This window comes from Triturus cristatus, chromosome 12 (genome assembly GCF_964204655.1).
Source record: "Triturus cristatus chromosome 12, aTriCri1.1, whole genome shotgun sequence".
NCBI classification, from domain to species: domain Eukaryota; kingdom Metazoa; phylum Chordata; class Amphibia; order Caudata; family Salamandridae; genus Triturus; species Triturus cristatus.
In genome coordinates, this window is record NC_140595.1 from 664,830,458 (window position 1) to 664,835,457 (window position 5,000).

Sequence of the window (5,000 nt, forward strand, 5' to 3'; positions counted from 1 at the left end):
TGATGACCCCATCCCCCAGGGCCTGTCTCCTAATTATATTTTTTTGACCCCAATCCCCAGGGCCGGCCACTGTTTTTTATTATTTTAAAAAAATATATATTTATAGACACACCTAGGACATGCTGGACAAACCGTACGTACCTATCACCATGACGATTTGCGTGATATTCATTAAAAGGCGACTATGCATGCAATGAATCCACATGGAATGTATTTACACCACTAGTGAAGCTCTGACATGTCTGATGCCCTACCGTGCCTAATCCCGGCAGACACCCTTGTCGTTTATTTATACAAACATGGGTAGCTATTGACGGGCACATTTAATACACATGCACACCAAGCCATTCAAAGGGGATTCAACAAAAATTCGACCAAAACTATGCAAGAAACCCCCCTCACGGTTAATAAAACACACATCCACTGCTGGATGTGTAATACTTTTTATTTTACTCTCTGGAAAGGGGACGAACATCACTTGAGAGTCACAGCGCGCTCCTGACAGAGCCCAATGCTGTGTTACACCCACCATTGCCTGCCGAGTGCCACACACCTCTGTGTTGTATTCCACTAGCTAGTGCATATGCTATGACACTCTCTAGCCCATGTGCACTGTAACACCACCCCGTGAATATGTCATGCCACACTTGCCTTCGCACGGGTTATATTGCCCCATCTAACGTGCCTTCCTCGATGCCTATGTTATAACGCACAGTGCTATGCCATACATATTACAATCTGGGATCCATATCTTTGTCACAGTGCATATGCAACGTTACACTCCCCAGCACATATTTTATATTACAACTTTAGAGACTAGTTAGGTTACACAACACTGCCCTGTGCATATTACATTCCAAGGCGCATATCGCATAGCACGCGCTAGTGCCTGTGCTATCTCGCGCTCTCCAATGAATCTGTCATTGCGCACAATGTATTGCATATTATATTTCACTCCCGGTTCATCTTATATCACACTTTTTGGTGCATAGTTTATACCATACACTATATCTAGTTTTAATTTTCAATCGTGCTCTCAGGACTATGTTCTATATAACACTGTGTTCACCTACCCTTTTCACGGGCATTACATTTTGCGATAGGGGGTGGAGGGTCAGGGGGTGTTTCTGCCAAGTGAGCCCGGAGTCACAGTCACAAACGTCCTCTTCTTCCTGAATAAAAGTGAGATTATGCTGCATACTTGTTCATATTTTAAGTAGTTCGCACAGACACAATGTTTTAAAAACAATAAAGTTCCTAATACCCGCCTTCTCTGAACAGTTAGCTTGCTGCCCCATCCCCCTCCTCCCTATCCTCTGTTGTGTGAATCCATGGACTAGCCTCCTCCCTCCTGCCATGCATGGTCTGATGTGCTGCCACTGCCCTAAATTTAGTATGATGTACCAGTCCACTCCTCCTGCCCTCCATTGCCCAATTCTATGCCCCATCATTGACCTCCTGCTTAAACTCTGTGCTCAGCTTGCTGCCCCTATTCTCCTTCCCCCTGCCCTCCGATGTCGTTGTGCATGCCCCTGCTCCATCCTTTTTGCCCACCATGTCCCATGGACCTGCCACTCCTATCTACTCTGAGTGTTCTGTTGAGCTGCCACTCCCCTCCCACCTGCCTAGCATTGTCAGATGACTGTAACCTGTCCCTGCCACCTCCACCCTGCCTGTCCACAAGCCATGCCCCTATCCTCTTCCTCCTGTCCTACATGGTCCAATGTACTGCCACACCCTTCTGCCCTCCCTGGTCTGTTGTGCTGCAACTGCTCCTCCTGCCTGCCCCATGTGGTCTGTTGTGAGGTCCCTTCCCCTGAACTTTCTTGTCTGTGCACAGGTCCTGACCCTCCCTTCTATCCTCCATCGTCCTTTGTGCATGCCCCTGCACCCTCCTTCTTGCCCATCATAGCCATTGTGCTGCCACTAACCCTCCCACTTGCCATGCATGGTCTTCTGTGCTGCCATGGCCCCTCCCACCTTCCCTGTGTGGTCAGTTAGCTGCCCCTGACCCCCTCCCTCCTTCCCTCCATGGTCTGTGTGTATGCCATCACAGTCTCACTGTTGCTCTTCATGGTGTGTCTTGCTTCTAGTGCCCATCCTGCCTGAACTTCATGGCTATCTTGCTGCTCCTGCCCTGCCCCCTTGCCCCCAGCCCTCTGTTTACATGTGCAGACCCCTACTCCCTCCCTCCTGGCTTGTCTGTTCCATTGTAATGCCCCTGATCCGTCCCCCCTGCCCTTTATGGTCTGTTATGCTGCAGCTTTCTCTCCTCTCTGTCCATTATGGTCAGCTAGCTACCATTGCCTCTTGCCCGTCTGTTCTCTGTTGTCCATGTGCATGGTCCTGTCCCCTCCCTCTTGCTTTCTATGGATTTTTGTGCTGCACTCCCGTCCTGCATGCCCTGTGTGGTGTATTGTGCTGCTGCAAACCCTGATGCCTGCCCTGCAGGGTCAGTTTGGTGCACCTCTCCATGTCCCTCCTGTCCTCTGTTATCCAAGTCTATGTCCCTATCCCATTTCCTTCCATGATCCAATGTACCATACTTGCGAACATTTTGAACTTGGTAAGAGGGAGATTTTGAAAAAAATACTGGGGTATTGATTTTCCCCTTTGAGTTACATTGAAAAAGAGGATATTGTAGACAGGAGACAGATCAAATAAAGCCCATTTGAGCTTAAAAACATTGGACGTTTCCTGGCTGAATCAGGTCTGTTGGCATGTATGGTTGTACTACCATTGCCTCTTCCTTCTGCCCACAATGGTCTATTACATTGCCACAGCCTTGAAGGAGGGTAGATTTTGTATCACAGGGGGCCCCTGGCCCGTTCTGTCCACACCTGAAGTATGAGACCCTTGTCCTTGCCCTGCCAGCCGCATTTGTAGGCCGTATTAAATTGACCAGCGGGTCCTGTGTTGCTATATAATTATCCTGAGACATCCTTACCACTCAGCCAGCATAAAACCCCTGTGTAGGCCCTTCTGTTCAATATGTAGGCCTCTTTGTTAAATTGACCATAGCTCTGCAATTTTAGTGTATAGCAGTCTGAAGGCAGGTCTGCGAGGCCTTCTGCTCCAAACTAGTAGCCCCCACCCTACCCGAGTGCTCCGTGCTCGGTATCAAAGTTCAACATCCCCCTGAAGCTGTCGACATACAGTAGGCTGCATCCTGGACTGGTACTTGCTTCCTGGGCAGGTTTCCCGCTTTTAAGGAAGTGGCAACCACAGAGCGTCAAGTTAGGAGAACTGAGGAGATTTTATACATGAATATAATGAATTCCCGTACAATACCCATTATTTTCTGCTTGCTCTATGGAACTTACGATAAGCGATTGGCCTGAGAGACTGACCTTTTCACCCAGTCCATTGTCAGCATTAAGTGGGTAAATGACGAAATGTCTGGTAAAATCTGCAGACAAAGCTTTTGGGTAGCATACGTAGGTAGATGTAGCGTGCAAATGAGCCCACAAAATGATATAAAAAGGAAGCACCCACAGATATCGACGGACTACCTCGCCGTCTGTATGTAGGTTAACAGGCTGTGCAGGTTTTCCCCAAGAGCTGGGAGCTCTTGTCTTCCTTTGCTTAAAATGTCTTGCTCTGCTTTGCTTGAAGTATCTTATTCTATTTTACCTATATGAAATGTCATGTTATGTTTAACCATTGTTCTCTTTACTTTTGCATTTAAAAGATTTTGTATTGTAATTGCAGGAATGCTTGCTCTAAGAGTAAACGTGAGTGTTCCTAGGTAACATTTTCCTTGGTGTAACTTGTTTCTCATGATGCATTTATAGATGTGTTTTCTCTCTCTCTCTGTCAGTACATTAATTGAGATACAGAGAATATCATGACAGCTGTATGATTATCTGGATTCTGTATTTTGTACTTTATGTCTCTATTCTGCGGTTTCTTTGAAGTTGCATCTTCTCATTAAACTGCCATTGTATTCTGCCTCCAATTCCATGTCTCATATGTCTGTTTTCTTCATTTTTGGAGCAAGCGTTACTAGGCACCCCGGCTCAAATTAAGGTGCCCCTTTTGTCCCTGACTCACTCTCCTGCTCAGTTCTGTGGTGGCTCCCGGGGCTCTGGGGACCGCCCCTAGCTTCCTTGACCCGTAATAGATCTTCCCTCCAACAGCCTCTCTTGCAAGTCCTGTATTGTTGGTTTGTTGCCCCTGCCCCCCTTTCCACTGCACTCCATAGTCTGTTGTGCTTCCATGGCCCTTCCTGCCTGCTCAGTGTGGTTAAATTGTTGCCTTTGCACCCTCCTACCTGCCTTCAATTTTCAGAGTCCGTGCCCCTGGCCTCTGCCTCTCAACAGTATCCTAATGAACAACTAGATTGCTAACATTCTATATTTATTACAAAAGTGTGGAACGCCTGACATGATCTTGATGTAATCAAAACTGTAATACCTAGAGCATTTCCTTTAGAAATTACATATATGAGAGGGTCTTATTGGCATCAAAATTATGGTTAGTGCTCTAAAAGACTAAAATAAGGACATATTTTCTGAGTTTTCAAATAGCGACAAAGCACTTTTAAATTATTTGTTATCTTTATGTTTTTTTATCCAGTTGAACACTTGATTAAATGTTGCACTTAGGGGAGAGGATGTGGTGTTACTTCCAGAACTGCAGACTTTGCAACTGGGGAACCAGGTTGAAGTTTCTGCTTCAGCTCGACATTCTGTGATTCTGGTCAAATCACTTAGTCTCCCCATGTCTACAACCAAAATGAATTTGTTCTTGTGTGATGTAACCAATGCTCATGTAAAGCACTCCAATACCTGACAAGTCTGCACTATATAACACTGCAAAAACACAAAATAATAAGTGTTTTGCACACTTCTGTCATTGGGCTATATTTGGGCTACATCTGGGTGATTTTGGGCTACATTTGGGCTCTTTTGTCTCCGGTGGCCATCTTGGGAGATTTATTTGTTATGAAGTTTCCTAATTTCCTCATGTACTGCAGTCTCCTCAGTAGGAAATGCTTT